Source organism: Miscanthus floridulus, chromosome 18, assembly GCF_019320115.1.
Source record: "Miscanthus floridulus cultivar M001 chromosome 18, ASM1932011v1, whole genome shotgun sequence".
Classification (NCBI taxonomy): domain Eukaryota; kingdom Viridiplantae; phylum Streptophyta; class Magnoliopsida; order Poales; family Poaceae; genus Miscanthus; species Miscanthus floridulus.
In genome coordinates this window covers 6,796,153-6,815,398 of record NC_089597.1, presented here as the reverse complement: position 1 = coordinate 6,815,398, position 19,246 = coordinate 6,796,153, and the positions used below count along the sequence as shown (strand labels likewise).

General features: G+C 45.7%; 1 non-coding gene and 1 pseudogene across 1 annotated transcript; one reads left to right on the top strand and one right to left on the bottom strand.

Annotated features, from left to right (window-relative positions):
* Window positions 1-1,129: 1,129 nt before the first annotated feature.
* Window positions 1,130-17,957, top strand: LOC136523213 (uncharacterized; annotated as a pseudogene).
* On the bottom strand, window positions 9,832-9,970 carry LOC136525012 (small nucleolar RNA Z247). The gene has a single exon (XR_010776347.1). It is a non-coding gene; the product is annotated as a small nucleolar RNA Z247 (small nucleolar RNA).
* Window positions 17,958-19,246: the final 1,289 nt, after the last annotated feature.

Below are 19,246 nucleotides of genomic sequence, written 5' to 3'. Positions count from 1 at the left end.
TCAAATTGGGGAAATTGAAAGTAAGAATCAAGGAGGTCAAGACTGTAGTCAATTAGTATAGTTGCATGAATGACTCAATTAGCAACAAATAGTACTTTTGTATGATGTAGTTTCCAAAAGCTGGGCGGCGAGTACCTTTGTACGAGTGTTTTCCGGATTACATAAATGATCATATACAATTGCGTGCAACTTAAACTGTATGGAAAAAATATCGTTGTTTGGTTATTTTTATGTGCATGCCTGAAATAAAACCGTGACGTTAGCACGGGAACTATACTAATTTGTTTATAGGCCTACGCAATCGTCTACCTGTTGATGAAGCCAGACGTCGCCGAGTTTAAGAATTTGCTAAGGACACCGTGTCGTGTCTCATAGATTTAGAGAACTAAATAATATTGAAATTATTTACACGCTTGTGACACACACTTTTAATAGATGATGGACATGAATTTAGTTTAATATAATAGTCATTTTGTGCATTTTCATTGGTCAAACAAGTTCAAAATATGTGGATTGAGCAATATTTGTCTGACATATTTGATTGCTTCATTTAGTTTGTAATATCAGAGACTTCTTGCCGATATAAAACATTATTTTAGCCGTATCACGGAAATGTCTATATAGTAGAGTTTGTGAGCCTATGGTGCCGTGCTCTTAGTGACCATTAATTTCACGAACTTTGCTTTTTGGATTAAATGCCAGTTTAATGTCTTACAGTATTTTTATCTTATCGTACGATCCGTGTGTTTTTAGTATAAAAGTTTAGTTGTTCCGTAGCAACGCTACCTAGTAGAAATTATAAATGTCAATAAAGGACAAAGACAAGAGAAATGCACTAGTTCACGTATTCTCTCATACTCATGCGCTGCTCTTTGCATCTTGGTAAAGAAAGATTTTGAAATTAATAAAATACCAAAGGCAAAGCACACAGCAAAAATAAACTATATATGCGAGAAGCCAATCATGCCAAGCACTTTCGATATATACATCAGTTATATCAGACTAAAACTTGGCAACAAAGCAAGAGATCGATTATACTCTCTCCTCAGTCGACCAGTTCAGTAACGTGAGCTTGAACTTGAAGACTAGCTATTAGCTTATGATCCTGGACACCAAACCAAAACTTAGCATGCACGCGATACCGTTCGCCGTCGACGACCAAGCAGACCGCGAACGCATGAAGCTTGCAAGGCAAACTAGCTTGCCTTAGACGGTCTCCAGCAGGCAACGCATCACGCGACCTATACCCAAAATACCTAGTTCATACGAAAGAAACGGCCTTCAACAGAGTAGGCAAAGGGAAGACCCAATTTGCATCGGAGGTGAAAGGAAACTTAAAAATGCGTATCTCTCTCTCCTCGACCCAAGTCGGTGACAGGAGGAGAAGCTCGTCGGACGCGGCTCTTGCTCCGAGGAGGATCACCGGCAAGAAGCACGCGCGGACCACATCGCGATGGCGAGATCTGTCGGCGCGCGGCTCGATCCGGTGCTTCTTGGGCGGCTTGACCTGCTCCTCGTCGCCGCTTCCGTCCCCGGCTAGGTCCTCTGCCCCATCGGAGCCGTCAGAGTACGGCGGGGGAGGTGGGGTCCGACGGTGGTGCTGGTCCGGGGGCAGCTGGGTAGGGATGAAAACGGATCGGATACGAACGGATATCACTGATATTACATTTGTTTTCATATTTCTGTCCGGATTCGGATTCGAATACGGATAGTGTCAACCATGCCGGATAGGATACGATTGGATATCGACATCATAAATATGTGATTTGAGTATTTGGATACGGATATGATATCGGATGTTGAATATCCGGACTCGGATACGGATAGATTTAAACCCCTCTAAACGAATTCGGTCTCGAATACGGTCGGAAAATATCCGTACCATTTTCACCCATACAGCTGGGAGAGCTTGACTACGAGCTTGAGCTTGCGCTGGCGCCGGTCGGAGGCCGAGGAGCCAACAGCGCCACCGTCGGCGCCGGAGTCGGAGCTGGACGGCTCTGGCGACGGCCCCCGCGGGCGGGGGCGGGAGGGCGAGGACGACGGCGAGTCGGAGCTTGAGCCTGCTGCTGCCCGTGTCTTGGCCTCCTTGGGGTTTGGTTCGCCTGCCTTCTCTTTCTTGCTCGCCTTTCCCTTTTTTTCTCTCTCTTGCTCGCGGCTGCATCAGGCAGAGGCGAGCGCGGCGCTCGGCCTCAGGCAGAGCTGCAGAGCAGGGCGGCGGCGGCGGTGTGGAGCAGAGCAGAGATGGGGAGAGAGAGGAGAATGGAGGTGGAGCAGAGATGGGCGGAGCTGCAGAGCAGGGCGGCGGCGGCGACGCAAGCAGGGACCCTTTGGGTTGGCTATTGGAGAAGGAAAGATTTGGATGGGTGACCTTTTTACTGTGCCGGACTCAATGCATAGAATGAGTTTGATGTTTGGGTTTGCGCTGTTGGAGACAGCCTTATATAGCATGCAATGTGGCCAATGTCTAGGGGCCAACGACTAAACCTGCTAGATTACGTACACTGAAGCCTGTAGTTGTGACAGCCTACAGCTAGCAATGACAGTTTTTAACCATAGCGTCTACCTTAACGTGACAACATTATGCCCTCAACATATCAACTCGTACATCATAAACCTCACAGCATCCTACACCGACCAGAGCAATGAGCCAACCATCGTGTCCACCTCCGTCATCATGTTCCTGCTCCCCGGACTCTTCTTCAACCTCAACCTCTTCAGCGGCATCTCCGACGTGAGCGCTATCCTGGACCCCAAGGTCCGGCTCTTCCTCTCCTCGGCGCTCTCCCTCTTCCTCTCCGTCATGTCCTACCTCTTCTCGGAGGCCAAGAACGCGAGGTCCACCACGAGCACCAGCTCCAGCTCGACCTCCTCCACTGCCGGTGCTGCTGACCTCTCCCTGACGGCCGGGCTGATCCTGGTGTGGATGCTCCTGGTGGAGCTCCTCCGCAAGAAGGTGGACGAGATCCGCATGCGCGGCTACTCCAGCACCATCCAGCGCGCCGGCCACGTCTTCTGGCTGGGAAACCTCGTATTCTTCAACATCAAGAGCGCTGGACGGAAGGCGGTGTTCGGCATCCTCTGGATCCTCTGCGCCACCAAAGTGGCGCAGCGGATCGCCTTCACCGAGGTCGGCAAGCGCTCATACGCCCATGGCAAGAACGCCTCCGTGCTCACCTCCTACATGGCTCAGATGCTAGACGTCGAAGACCATGGGGACGAGCGCCAGCAGCACCACCCTCACTACTGGAAACTGGCACTTTGCCGAGTGCCTGTGGCACTCGGCAAAGCCCGAAATACACTCGGTAAAGGCTTTGCCGAGTGCCGCACTCGGCAAAAAATTAATCGGCAAAGAACCCTTTGCCGAGTGCTTTTTGTCGGACACTCAGCAAAGCCTTTGCCGAGTACCAGAAAAGCACTCGGCAAAGATTTACACTCGGCAAAATGAAAATGCGAAAAACCCAAAAATAATAGCAATTTTTTTTTCGAGGGAGGCCGCCACCCGTCCGTCCAGCGCCACCGGCCATCGAAGTCGCTGCATTTTTTGTGCAAAATTCGCGGCTAACGCGGCCGGCGGGATTCGAACTCACAACCTCTCCCTCGCATATCTACTGCTCTACCACTACACTACACTGTCACTTGTGTCTAGATTCCGTTATCTATCCTCATATATTATACTAAACCGAGAGTAAATTGCTTGTTTGAGGCCATAAACGAATTCAAATCAAAAAGTGGTCAACTACAAAGTGTCATAACTTTTCGAGATCTACAATTTTCATTTAGTAAGTTTTTCCATCCGAGGTCGTTTGAAAAATTCGAATTTCAAATTTGAGAGATTCAAACGTAGTTTTGCATGATAAGATGATTTCAAATCAAAAAGTTGTCAACTACATAGTTTCATAACTTTTGGAGATCTACAATTTTCATTTAGAAAGTTTTTCCATCCGAGGTCTTTTGAAAAATTCAAAATTTAAAATTTTCAAATTCAAACGTCGTTTTTGCATGACAAGATAATTTCAAATCAAAATGTTGCCAACTACAAAATTTCATAACATCTCAAGATCTACAAAGTTTATTTTGGTCATTTGTTCATCCGACATAGTGGTAGTAACATTGTTCACAAATCTTATATATCTCTCTTCTACTTTTATGAAACTAATATGAGAGACATGAGAGAGATGTAGATTTTATGAATAACGTTATTGTCGCTTTGTTAAATGAAGAAATGACCAAAATAAACTTTGTAGATCTTGAGAAGTTATACATTTTTGCCGAGTGCCAAAAAATGGCACTCGGCAAAATACATCTTTGCCGAGTGCCAGAAAAAAGACACTTGGCAAAGACGCATTTTTGCCGAGTGACGAAAAATAGCACTCGGCAAAATATATCTTTGCCGAGTGCCGAAAAAAATACTCGGCAAAGCCATCTTTGCCGAGTGCCGAAAAAAACACTCGGCAAAGCTTCGGGCACTCGGCAAAGTGCCGATTTCCAGTAGTGCCTGCACCTGCAGGTGACTATGTCGACGTGGAGCATGGCGAACAGCAGGGTGGAATAATTGGAAACGAGCTGCTCAGGAGGTGCAACTACATCGTCATGGGAGAGAAGAAGCTGGTGAAGAAGGCTACCGCAGATGGCTACGAGTTCAACGACGTCACCTCCAACGACAGCATCGTCACCGTCAGTAAAGTCTGGGAGCTCGCCGAGTCCGACCAGCTCTTCGACCACTACGACAAGAACCAACGCCTCAAGAGGCTCTGTCTCTCCTTTGCTCTCTGCAAGTTGCTGCACCGGCGGTTCGAGCACCTGCCAGCGATGACCGACGCGGAAGCCCGCGACTCCCGGAGCCTCATCTTGAACGACCTGTACAACAACAACGGCGGCAGCGAGGGCAACGCGGCAGAGGCGCTGTTCCAGGTGATGAACGACGAGGTGAACTTCCTCAGTGAGTACTACCACTCCGTCATCCCCGTCATCTTCGCGAGCCCCTTCTTCCTCGTGGCAAACTACCTCCTCCTGCCCGTCGTCGTCACCGTCCTATGCCTCATGTCCATTGTCCTCTGTGGCAACGGCGACGCCGGCTATGCGTTCAAAAGCCTCGGTAGAGACAACTACACACGCTACGGTCAGGAGTTCCAAAATTAGTCTTGTGCCTTGTAGCCAGAGCTGCCAATAGATCTGCTCCATCCTTCTTCTCCCTGGTAGACCTTGCTATCACCTTGTTTCTCTTCATCATCTTCTTCTACGAGGAGATATGGGAGTTCCTTGTTTTCCTCCTCTCCAACTGGTTCATAGTCTCAGTGCTATGCGACTACACCGCCAAACGCCATTAGCGTGAAAGCCCCACCTTCGGCGGAGCCTTCCGCCGCCTCCAGTGGCTGCGTAGCAAGATGAGCCATGGCGACCTTAGGCTAAAGCAATTCTCCGTGCTGAACCTTCGCCCTGTTCATTTGGGCTGGTTTGGCTTATAAGCCATGGCTGAAAGTACTGTTGGCTTGGTTTGGTGTGAGAGAAAAATACTGTTCGTTGACTGATAAGCCATGGCTTATAAGCCAATACGACCAAGCGAACAGGCTGAAGATCAGAGCCAGCGCCTAACAGCTTGAAACGATCCATCATAGATTGCCTTGCGAGGCATGATCGTGATGGCACCCGTCTCACCAATGGCAAGTCCGTGTTGGAAAGGCACCATCTCTCCACGCAGCTCGCATGGGCTTGTGGCAGCGACAGCGTCGCCGAGGTCATCCTGACATCTCACATCGCCACCAGCATCTTGGAGGTGAAGTGTGCCCTGTTGGAACCGGTGGTGACTGTAAAACTTGATGAGAACGTGGCTACCTATCTTGGCTCACCACGGTTGCCTGTTATATATAGCAAAGCACAGGTACATGGCGCCAGGACTACGCAGGGCTCACCACGGTTGCCTGTTATATATAGCAAAGCACAGGTACATGGCGCCAGGACTACGCAGGGGATTGCCGTGCGTTTTACGTTCCTAGCGATAGACTTGGATTCAATTACAAACTCCCTATTTCTAGAATATATCTCTAACCAAGTCTATTTCCAATTTTAACCAACCGTGACTTCTATCCTGAACACGAGTACAACTCGTTTACAATAGATAACCGACATCTATTCTAACAGCCGCCCTCAATCGAAACTTCCTTTATACTTTAAGTTGAGATTGCCTTTGAACTGATTAAATTTTGCGCTTGGCAAGGCCTTCGTGAAGCCGTCGGCGACTTGATCCTTTGTTGAGATGAGTCTTACCTGCAGCTGTTTTCTTGTCACTCGTTCTCTTACAAAATGAAAATCTCAATATGTTTTGCCCTCGCATGAAACACCGGATTTGCAGATAGATATGTAGCTCCCAAATTATCACACCACAAAATAGAGGTCTGCTGTAATCTGACACCTAATTCTTTTAACAACGACTCTAACCAAATGAGCTCAGCCGTAGCATTTGCCATAGATTTATACTCAGCTTCAGTACTTGATCTTGAGACAGTTGCTTGCTTCCTAGCACTCCAGGAGATAAGATTCGGTCCAATAAAGATTGCAAATCCACCAGTCGATCTTCTATCATCCACACTGCCTGCCCAATCTGCATCGGAAAAGACACTTAACACCATGTGTCTTGATCGCTCAAACTGAAGTCCTGTGTCAATAGTGTGCTTAACATACCTAAGTATCCGCTTTACAGCAGTCCAATGAACACTGGTTGGAGCATGCAGAAATTGACACACTTTATTAACTGCAAATGCCAAATCCGGTCTAGTGAGAGTTAGATACTGCAATGCCCCCACAATACTTCTATATCGGGTAGCATCTCCAGCGCCTAGCAACTTTCCATCATAACATGAGAGCTTCTCAGAAGTTGACAATGGCGTGGGAGAGGGCTTGCATGCTGTCATTCCACAACGAGCCAAAATCTCCTTTGCGTATTTTTCTTGAGTCAGCTGCAAACCGTGAGAATCACGCTTAACTTCTATACCCAGGAAGTAGTGTAAATCACCAAGGTCCTTGAGAGCAAAAACTTCTCTTAAATCTGAAAGAAGTGCTGTAACCGCCTGTTCTGAAGAACTAGTAACAATGATGTCATCCACATAAATAAACATATAAATAGTTACTCCCAATTTCTGATAAATAAATAAGGAAGTGTCTGATTTTGAAGCTTGAAAACCGAGACTAATAAGCTTAACACTTAACCTCGCATACCAGGCTCTCGGAGCTTGCTTCAAGCCATATATAGCCTTGTCAAGACGACATACCAGATGTGGATCTTTTGAATCCTCAAAACCAGGCGGTTGTCTCATATATACCTTCTCTTCCACAACACCATGTAAAAATGCGTTCTGAACATCCAGTTGCCGCAAGCACCAATTTCTGGAGACAGCAATAGATAGTACCAATCGAACTGTTGCAATCTTCACAACCGGACTAAAAGTGTCCTCATAATCAATGCCATAGCGCTGTCTAAACCCTTTAGCTACCAACCGAGCTTTGTATCTATCAACTGTGCCATCTGCCTCCCTTTTAACTTTATAAACCCATTTGCAATCAATCACATTGATTCCTTTCCTTGCTTCAACTAAGTGCCATGTTTTGTTCCTCGTTAGTGCCGAGTACTCTTCTTGCATGGCCTTTTGCCACTTAGGATCAGTAAGAGCTTCTTGTAAATCCTTTGGTTCACCAGTTGAACAAAAATTCATCCACCGAACTGTTCCATCAGTAAACTTCTTGGGCTTCACAATCCCATGTTGTGATCTGGTGCGACGTGGTGAAACAGGTGAAATAGAAACAACTTGATCTGACGATGATTGGTCTGTAGTAGTGGGTGGAGCAGCCGTTGTCCGTGCGCCTGTCACAGTTTGGTCCCCTCCACGCGTCACGCGCGGTGGCGTCGGCGCGGACTCCTGGGTCGGCCTGTCAGGGCCAGATGCAGGGGAATCCGTCGCGAGATCAGCACCAACAACGTCCGGTGAATCAGTTTTGAACGTGGCGCCGAGATTTGTTGCGGGCGACGCAGTAAGAGACCCTGGGTCGCTGTGTACACCGCTTGTAGCGCCGTTTTCTTCATTGTTTTGAGCTGAATCGTCTGGATGTTCCTGAAAATCATCAGATAACTCACCAGGGACATCATTAGCAGCATTAGTAACACAACTTATATCCCCAGGGTTGAGCAAGTGAGGCGGCAAAAGAAAAATTTCCTGTTTAAGCTGAGCACCGGCATTGGGATGTAGATGGGCAAAAGGAAAAACTTCATCAAAAGTGACATCTCGAGATATGTAAATACGACCTGTTGAGATATCCAAGCATTTAAAACCCTTGTGCATCGCACTATAGCCTAGGAAGGCACAACGAACAGATCGGAAGGCTAATTTCCTTGCATTATACGGGCGCAGATTAGGCCAAACGGCACAACCAAAAACTCTTAGAGAGGAGTAGTCGGGTTTTTCTTGAAGAAGACGAGCTACTGGTGTCTCATAATTTATGACTTTGCTAGGGAGAAGATTAATAAGGTATGTGGCAGTAAGGAAGGCATGATCCCAATATTTAAGAGGCATGGATGCATGCGCTAGAAGGGCCAAGCCTACTTCAACAATGTGACGATGTTTTCTTTCAGCAGCTCCATTCTGCTGATGAGCATGAGGACAAGAGACACGATGGCTAATACCAACACGCTGGAAGAAGGAATTTAATTTCTCATACTCGCCACCCCAATCCGATTGCATAGCCTTGATCTTCTTATTGTGTTTGCGCTCGACAAGTTGTTGGAAATTTTGGAAGGCACTAAAAACATCGGATTTGTGTTTCAAGAGGTAAATCCATGTATATCTACTGAAATCATCAATACAGCTCACATAATAATTATATCTCCCAGCAGAAGTTGGTGCAGGCCCCAGACATCAGAATAGATCAAATCAAGCGGTGACTCAGAAATAGAATGTGACATGGAATAAGGTAACTGATGACTCTTGGCCATCTGACACGAATTACAAATAGACTCTGAGTTATCACTAATGCTAGGAAGCTTATTCAAACTAAGAATTTTCTGGACAATGGAATGTGAGGGATGACCGAATCTACTATGCCATCGGAAGACTGTGGGTTTGTGAGCTGCCCATGCTTGCTTTGTGATGCCACCTGAAGAAGTAGAGAGATCTAACGGATAGAGGCCTCCTCGAGATCTACTTTGATGGATAATTTTCCTCGTTGCCTGATCCTTGATGCAAAAGAAATCGGGATGAAATTCAACGAAAGCATTATTATCTCGAGCTAACTTATGAACAGAAACAAGGTTTTTGCTAGCATTAGGAACATGGAGGATATTTCACAGATGAATGTTACCACTGGGGTTATATAAAGTTGTATGACCAATGTTGCTAATTTTCATACCTGTCCCGTTTGCGGTGTGGACTTGATCTTTTCCAGAGTACTTGTCATGGATGTGCATCTTCTCTAGTTCACTTGTGAGGTGATCAGAGGTGCCGCTATCAACGTACCAGTTGGTGTCAACACCATAGCCCCCATAAGCTACGCCAGCTTCCTTCTGATACTCCTCGTCTTCTTCATATCTATACCAACACCGATTGGCCATGTGCCCTTCCTTCTTACAGATTTGGCACACAGGCTTTTCAGTGCGCCTACCTTGATTAGTCTTGTTGGAACGATTGGGGTTGAAGTTGGTATGACCTCCCTGTTCATTGTTGCCACGACCACGTCCGCGGTTGCCACCACGCCCGCGTCCATAATTGTTGCGGCCACGTCCTCTACTTGCCACATTAGCAGAAGACTGAATTTGGCCGCCCTCTTGATACATCGCCATCCTTTGATCAAAAGTCAGGAGCTGAGAGTAGAGGTCGCTCAAGGATAGAGATCCCACACGACCCATCATGGAGGTGACGAAGGAGTTGTACTCATAGTCGAGGCCGTTGAGAACGAAGTGAACCATCTCGTCTTCATCAACGATTTTTCCAACAGCAGCAAGTTCATCTCTAAACGAGCACATCTTGGTAAAATATGTGGATGTAGACATGTTCCCCTTTTTTTGTTGTAGATAAAAGAATGTGCAGATTCGCGATCCGCGCCTTGGAGTGTGTAGCGAACATCCTCTCTAGTGTTCCCCATGCTTCTGCTGCCATGGTCGCCGTAGCCACCGGCGCGAGCGCTTCTTTGGAGAGGGAATTCAGCAGGTAGCTCAGAACCTGCTGATCTTTCACCATCCAGGAGCTATACTCCGAGTTATGGATCACCTCCTTCTTGCCGCCTTCTTTTTTGACCTCCAGGGTCTTGGATGGCTTGGTGGTGGTTCCGTCTAGGAACCCCATGAGCTCTGCTCCTCTAACGCTAGGAAGAAACTGCGCCTTCCAGAGGAGATAGTTATCCCTCGTCAGCTTCTCGGAGACAGTACCGAGAGACGAGGATGTCGTCATGCTTGACGAAGCCATGAGCGTTGTTGCGTCGTGGCCCTGGTCGAAACAGGTTCAGGACGCGTGCTTCTGTCCTTGGTCGCGACAGGGCTCTCGTCGATCTTCTAGGAAGTCGGCGATTGGATGTTTTGTGGAAGAGAGGCTCTGATTACCATGTAAAACTTGATGAGAACGTGGCTACCTATCTTGGCTCACCACGGTTGCCTGTTATATATAGCAAAGCACAGGTACATGGTGCCAGGACTACGCAGGGGATTGCCGTGCGTTTTACGTTCCTAGCGATAGACTTGGATTCAATTACAAACTCCCTATTTCTAGAATATATCTCTAACCAAGTCTATTTCCAATTTTAACCAACCGTGACTTCTATCCTGAACACGAGTACAACTCGTTTACAATAGATAATCGACATCTATTCTAACAGTGACCACCGAGTTCTCGATCTTGGAGCTGGCTTATAGCCGGCCCGGCTCGTTACCAATTGTTGGAACCGGTGGTGACCACTGAGTTCTCGATCTTGGAGCTGGCTTATAGCCGGCCCGGCTCGTTACCACGAGCTTGCGCTCCCACATGTCTCAGGTCCATCGGAGCTGACAACATATAAGGCCTTTGAGCCTTACTTAACCCAAAAGACTAGCCTTATAGGTGAGGGTTCTCCCGCCTTATATATTGTGCTCCCCCACCATCGCTACATGATGTAGGACTAAACCCCAACAATCTCCCCCTTAGTCACACATCAGGGTGCCCCCGCCATATGTGACGCTCGAGATTTTTTTATCTAGTTTAGCTTTTTCTGACCTCGGGTACCGGCTCCGATACCAATTGTTGGAACCGGTGGTGACCACCGAGTTCTCGATCTTGGAGCTGGCTTACAGCCGGCCCGGTTCATTACCATGAGCATGCGCTCCCATAGGTCTCAGGTCCACCGGAGCTGACAACATATAAGGCCTTTGAGCCTTACTCAACCCAAAAGACTAGCCTCATAAGTAGGGGCTTCTTCCGCCTTATATGTTGTGCTCCCCCACCATCGCTACACGATGTGGGACTAAACCCCAACAATCTCCCCCTTAGTCACACATCGGGGTGCCCCCGCCATATGTGTGACGCTCGAGATTTTTTATTGGGTTTAGCTTTTCTAACCATGGGCTCATGATACCAATTGTTGGAACCGGTGGTGACCACCGAGTTCTCGATCTTGGAGCTGGCTTACAGCCGGCCCAGCTCGTTATCAATTGTTGGAACCAGTAGTGACCACCGAGTTCTCGATCTTGGAGCTAGGACTAAACCCCAACAATCTCCCCCTTAGTCACACATCGGGGTGCCCCCGCCATATGTGTGACGCTCGAGATTTTTTATTGGGTTTAGCTTTTCTGACCATGGACTCATGATACCAATTGTTGGAACCGGCGGTGACCACCGAGTTCTCGATCTTGGAGCTGGCTTACAGCCGGCCCAGCTCGTTACCAATTGTTGGAACCGGTGGTGACCACCGAGTTCTCGATCTTGGAGCTGGCTTACAGCCGGCCCGGCTCGTTACCACGAGCCTGCGCTCCCACAGGTCTCAGGTCCACTGGAGCTGACAACATATAAGGTCTTTGAGCCTTACTCAACCCAAAAGACTAACCTTATAGGTGAGGGTTCTCCCGCCTTATATGTTGTGCTCCCCCACCATCGCTACACGATGTGGGACTAAACCCCAACATGCCCCTCAGAGTAAAGACGAAGTAGCTCTCAGCAGGGTGGCAACTAGGCTGTCCAAGTACTGCGCTTACTTGGTGGCGTTCCATCCGGAGCTGCTGCCGGACAACAAGGAGAAGGCGGAGACTGTGTTTGAGGACATGAAGGCGGAGCTGAAGAGCATGATTGGGTGTCCGGCGTACTTCCTCTCGTCCTAGAGTACGAAGGTCCAGAGGATCATGGAAAGAGCAGGAGAAATCCATGTGGAAACGCCAGGCCAAGACAAAGCAGCAGAAGCAGGCCAGAGTGATGACGAGAGCAAGGTCGTTCTGAACGGAGCAAAGCTAGCACGCGACTTTCTAAGGGAGGAAGGTAACCGCCATGAAACAGTGTGGAAGGTGTTAGGCCGACGTGTGGACGGAGCTCATCGTCTTCGTGGCGCCGTCGAACGAGGAGGAGCGCGTGAAGGGCATGAGCAGGTCCAGGTGCAAGGAGGAGAGTTCATCACCGTGCTCTGGGCGCTGACAACCCACATTGGCGTAACTCGGGCGACCCCCAACAAGCGATCATCAACTTCAACAAGTGGTCGTCTGTAAGCTTGAGAAGACTGGACCTGTATGTATGCGCGTGTCAGCATGGAGCTAGTTCTCCATTTGTGCTTATTTCCCCGTGCAGCCGTCTTGAAGTTTTTGTTTTTGCACATGAGATTGTATGTTTTGTGTTGGCTTCATCATTAATTTTGTAGGGGACGTGAGGGTTAGGGACGCATATTCAATATTTATTATCACTAGCCATAGATGTTGGTGTATTTTTCTATAAAAAAATTTATAAAAATAAGATAACATTTGATTTTAAGACAAAAAAAAGTAAACAGAAATGCTATACTCCACACATGCGTTTTTTTTGTTTGTTGGCACACGAATTTTGTGTCCATTGGATGAACAATCGACGTCTGGTCGCGCCCATTTGCCTTGAAACGCTAATTTGCCGGGCCCACTCTAACCGTTACTGTTTCAAATCAGGAATCACGGCTGTCCGTTTATAACCGTCTCATTTCCCCACCGTCTTCTCCCCTCCGACGGTCTCCTGCCTAGAGAGGCGATTGGAGAGGCGACTTCGCCGCTCCGCCGCGCCCCATCTCTGCGCGTCACCTCCTCCTCACCAATTCGGTTGCTCGGTGTCGTCTGCCTTTGCCAGAGCTCACGAGGTACTTGTGTGTTCGGCGCTTGCTCCCCTAATTTCTGTCAGCATCGTGGTGATTCGAGAGGCGACCTCGCTGCCCTGCCCCACCCCGTCTCTATGCGTGGCCTCCCCCTCACCGAATTGGTTGCTCGCTCCTCGTCTGTCATTGCTAGAGCTCTGGAGGTACCTGCGTTCGTCGCTTTTCTCCCTTGATATGAAGTTTGCCTCATCTGTTGCCTGATGGATGGAGATTTGGGTGAGGAATTTTTGGACGTAGACGTGGGATTTGCGTTGGATTTGGGGGATTTTGGGTTGTGGCTGTGGATTTGGTTGCAGCAAGGGCGGTTGCTGGGGTGCGTGGTGCATCGGCTCTGTTCGCAGGCAGGCAGATGTTCATTTGCGGCCATGGTTCCTTGCTCGGACGGCAGGCACAGCGAGTGCGTGGGCCAAGTGGGGCTTGCCGGCGGGGCGCGCGTTTGGCAAGCAGTGGCATGGGGGTGCTGGGTTAATCCTTGTTCAATGTCTGCAGTGGGTGCATCAGGCATGGTGCTTACCCAGCTGCTCCCTGATGAATATACTCTGGGTGCACTACACGAGTGTAGCTCGAAGTGGAAGGTCCCTGAACATCTGATTCAGGTTCTGGGGCATACTGCTATAGCTTAGCTACTGATTCAGGTCCCTAAACATTTGATTCAGGTTCACTGCAGCCAGTTTTCGATCTCTGTTCATGCTTTTTTTCTCTTCTCATTTCGTCAGATCTTGTTTTCTTAATTGAATGCATAGCAAATACTTGTTTTCTTAGTATGAATTGTATATATAGTTGCAGAGTTCTAATGATGCTAGTAGAGTTGCAAAGTTCTATGAATCATATCATCTTCCCTTGAGCTCTGCTTGCACATCTTACAGTATATAGTGTTGGAGTTGTTCCAAATTCACTCCAGGATATAGGCCAGGCTTCTGACGGAGCGAAGCGGAGGCCCGTCGCCCCTGTGCTCGGGGGGTGCGGGGGGCGGAGCCCCCGCGGTACGGTACGGTATATACACCCTTGTTAGGGTTTCGTGGAGACTTGATTCTCTTGTAAGCCGCCATAGGCGTGTAACCCAAAACTCTTGAGATAGTGAGATTGTTGCTGGCTGGTGCCCGTGGTTTTTCCCCTTCACATCGGAGGGGTTTTCCACGTTAAATCGTGTGTCTCCTCTGTGGCTTGATTCTTTACTTCATATTCCTATACGTCGTTCATAACAATATAGTTGCAGAGTTCTAATGATGCTACTGTCCACTTGCTTTTTTTGAGAACAACAAATGAAACAATTTTACAGTATATAGCATCCTGATTCCTGAGCACAAGGTTACAATCTTAATTCAGATAATAACATTAGGTTGTCTCTGTAGGATTTTGGAGAAGGTATGCTGTTTTCCAGAATCTATGCATGTTCTTTTTCACTGCTGTCTATTTATAGTTTGGCTTTAAAATCTGAGTTGAATGCTTTGCTTCAAATAATCTATAGTTATTCTTACGCCGCACGCTCTCCCCTGCATTGAGCTCTGTTTTGTTGGATGGACTCAATTTTTGGTTCAGTAGATCTACGATTTGATGGCATCTGTGATGTATATGTGGTTCGATTCGAGTTCATGTAGGATGAGTCTGCATGCTTTTGCGTCATCTGGACGGGCGTTGTTTCGCCGGTGGATTTGCCTTGTGTCGTCGCTTCCGCTACAGACGACGAGCGACCGGGCGGAAGCAAGGTGGGGTGGGGATGATGTTAGGCGAGGTGGAGGATGGGTGATTTGCGCTTATTTAGCCCCTTGATTTGCGCTTTGATTTTGTTGGTATAGCATTTCTGTTTTGTTGTGGGTTTCGGAAGTGCTGCTGCTCGAGGGGAGCAGGACAGGCGAGGTGGAGGAGGGGTGATTTGCGCTGTGTTCTGGTTCAATTTGCGGCTGGGATCGTGGTAGGGGTATGTAGATTTAGTTGTCTCTGAATGTCAGTGCTAGCTAGTTGATTTACCCATTTGCTCCGTGTCAGTGCTTGGAACATTAAGTTCACGGTAGCAAGTTTATGATCTCTGTTCTTGCTTTGTTTTTTTTCTTTTCATTTCGTCAGATCTTGTTTTCTTAAATGAATGCATTGAATTGGAATTCCAAGAGATCTGAACTAGTGTGTTTCTGTATCCTAGTTTATCTATGGTGTATATCAGATTCTTGCCTTACTGCTGAGGTTAGTGATGGGCATGAACATAGTAGATGGCCTGTTTGCATATGCCTATGTGTTTGTTACTGTATACCAAAAGTTGCTGCGCCTTGTTGTCCTCTAGTCCTCCATACTGGTTTGCTGTATTTGTTTAGTTCAGCAAGTGCCAGGAAATCTCTTTCTTGATTCAGAGCACAATATAATAATAAATCAGAGTTGAGTGTACATGACTGCATTATAGGTTTCTCACCAGCCCCCCTTCCTGTTTCAGACCTATCTATTAGCTAGTCTTCTAAGAGAAAGCGTCCAGCTTACAATTAAATTTTAGACAGAGGGCCTTTCTTTATTACAAAAGGCCACTCTCCTGTTAACTGTTCTTAACTGAACTCCTGCTTCTCATGATCTGAAAGTATCTCAAATTGAATGCCTCTTTGTTCTTTTTTTTTCACTATGGTTAACTGAATATTTTCTCGTGCTTGATAGCCTCCATCACCACCACCAATAACCAAAACCTGCAAAGTACTGAATATTTTCTCTGCTACTTATTTTTGAGTACATTGATAGCCTCTGTGATTTGTTAGTACATTGATAGCAGTAGTCGTAGGATTGTATACTTATCTGGGATGTCTGAAACAACGAGTGCTTAACATGGAATAGGAACCTGCTATTTGTTAGCTGCATCCACCGATTAGCTATATTGATAGCAGTAGTCACTTTGTTTCAGGCCGGTTATCTATCTGTTTTTGACAGATCTACAGTCTATATAAGCATGCAGTAAAAGTAATATGTAACTGCACACATGCTCACCCCTCCATCTGTCAGTCTATATAATACTATTTGCAGCATTGTCATGATATCTTGTGTTTGCTGCATAGGTAGAATATTTTTTCATGTTCAGTTTGCTTTCATGGCCGTCATGATATCTTGCTGACCTCTTCTTTCCGGTTTGTTATGATGTACACTTATTCGATCAACAATATTTATGGCTTCCAGGAAGCTAAATATATTGCATTTTGAAGTTGCTTGTATGAATATGCATGGTCTGCTACCTAGCTTACTAGTACTTTACGATACCCTGAGTAGTATCAAGTTTTCTGAATTTAGCACATGATTGTCTGCTATCTAGCTTTCATTTACTAACCCTTTTGTGAATATGTAAAGTCTACATTCTGGTTCAGTCAACTATGCTCCTTTAGTATTACAATGGTTAACTGAATTTTTTCTCGAGCTCTGTAGTGCATCTTTTAAGAGTGACATTAGCTCCGATTTTTCCATTAAGTGGCTTGATTGAAACAATTGTGTTCTTTTCTAGCTATTGTATATGCAGCAGAACTGTGTATCTGTATTCTGGAGAACATCTCAGCTAGCAGTAGTTGTAGGATTGTATGCTTCTTTTTTTAGTACATTGATAGCCCCTGTGAGTTACTGAATGATAGACATGCATATTTTTTAGAAAACACTAGTTGATTAAACTTTATTATTTTTTGTTATATAGCCATGGATGATGATGAGTTGGGTTCTGATGCTCAATCTGTAAATGGTGAGAGTGATGATGAGTTTTATACGAACTCTGAAGATGACAACAACTCTGCTTCACTGAATATTGGCGAGGTAATAAGTTTACTTGATTTTGTTTGTTTATGCACCTGTGTATATAATATGATATATCTTGTTTTATTTTTAGGATCCAAACTCCTCAGATGATGATATTGATCCTGCTGTAGCAGTCCAGGCTTTCAAGCATCTGAAAGGAGTGTTTTCTGGAGTATGTTCTGAAACTTTTATGACTAAACTATGCATATTTCTGTATCTCTTTGGACTATTATCTTCACTATGTCATAGTTATAGGAGTAGGACATCAGTCTGTCTCTCATTTGCACATATCAACCTTTTCTATTCTTATTCTCCAGTAGTTAAGTTACTAGAATCAGTCCATGCCACTATGTTTTTTATGAACTAACTATTGATGTTGTTTTTTCAGTTTGTTAAGTCTATTGAGAAGAAAGGGAAATCACGATGTTCTGAAGTTCAAAAGCGTGCTGGAAAGGTAAATTCAGTAGCATGTGCTTTTTTGACACCATGTTTAGTGAACTGATGATTAGTTTCATAACTGGAAACTTAGTTTTTCATTGGTTTTTCAGAATCTTAGAGATGTTAAAGGCACCGGTAAAGGAAAATCAACTGCTGGTGAGAGTTCATCTGCTAAAGCAGGAAGTAGGTGCAATAACAAGTATTTTGGAGAGAAAATAAGAGAATTGGATGAGCGTAAGAAAAAGATCATCGGGGATCATGGATTTGGGATCTTGCTTGAGTATGATGGATGTTCAGTGCCTAGAAACTTTGTCCAATGGATTGCAGATCAAGTCGATGTCAACTGTTGTGATATACTTGTTGGAGGCAAAGTAATCCCTTTTTCTGCAAAATCAGTTCACTTATTCTTAGGGATTCCAATTGGTGGTGAAGACATCAGGCAGTAGAAAGATGAGTCTGCAAAGGCCAATTTTCTTAAAGAAATCAATGAGACTTCTTTGCCCCTCATCAAGACCTTTGGCAAGAAGTTGGTAGGCAACACTTTGTCTGATGATGACATCTTCCGATACTTCATGGTTGTTACATTGTCAACTTTCCTATGCCCAAACTCAAGTACTCTTCCTAGCCCCAAGTATCTAGGTGCTTTGATTGATGTTTCGACTGTGAAAGATTGGGACTGGTCCAAGTTTGTATTTGAATGGTTGTTTGCTTCAATATCATTATACAGAAAAAAGCAAAGAAGGACAATTGGTAGCTGCATATACTTCTTTACGGTATGTCTTTTTTCCATTGCTTGTTTTCCTATCAATTCCTTTTGTCATCTATATATAATATATTTACTGACCACTTTGTAATTTCTTGTAGACTTACTATCTAGACTTTCTAAACTTCGGACTGTCACCAGATTCCCCCAAATTTGCCAAGAATTCTGTGTTAGAGAGGTTCAATGATCAGAAAATATGCTTCATATGATTGTGTCTCTGCTGATTAGTTTGGAAAGCATCTGGTAAGTCTTGGTTTGAGGTTTTATGAGTGTTGCGATGTTTGTTTTATTCTCTTGAGATTACTGACTGAACGACTATAATATATTTAGTGTAGGTCAAATCTATTGAGGAAACTTGTTATGCTGAATCTTTATTACCGATTGATGCTTGTGCTTCTTTTAGGGATTCTCTGTATACTGATTGTAAATTCTTTGATGAACAAGTAGGTGCCTTGTTCAGTATGTTCATGAGTATTTCATTTAATATTTGTGAAGAAATTACTGGTTTAGTTTATTACTATTTTAATATGCACAATATGCAATTTTTGTTACCCAGCCTCTATATTGAACTTTACATGATTCATATGGCACTATTAATTTGACATGATAGGACAATGAAGCTTTGTGTGGCATTTTCTAAGAACATCACACAACACATGGTTTCAGGAGCCCTGGCAAACTTGTCTTCTCAATGTTCCCATACATGAAAAAGCGTCATGGTCATGCAGTTGATGATGATCCACTGCCTGAGAATTCTGCTGCCGGAATCCCTTCTCCAGCCAAGGTTTGTGAGGAAGACAATGATGCAATAGCTCATGAATATGAAGCCCCAATGCCTTCTGGTTCAACTCATACCATTGTGGAAGATGTTTTTGATACCACATTGGTTGCTGCTACTGCAGTTAATGTGGAAGATATGGATCCCACAATGGCTATTGCTACTAAAATTAATGATGAAGAAGTTTCTATGAC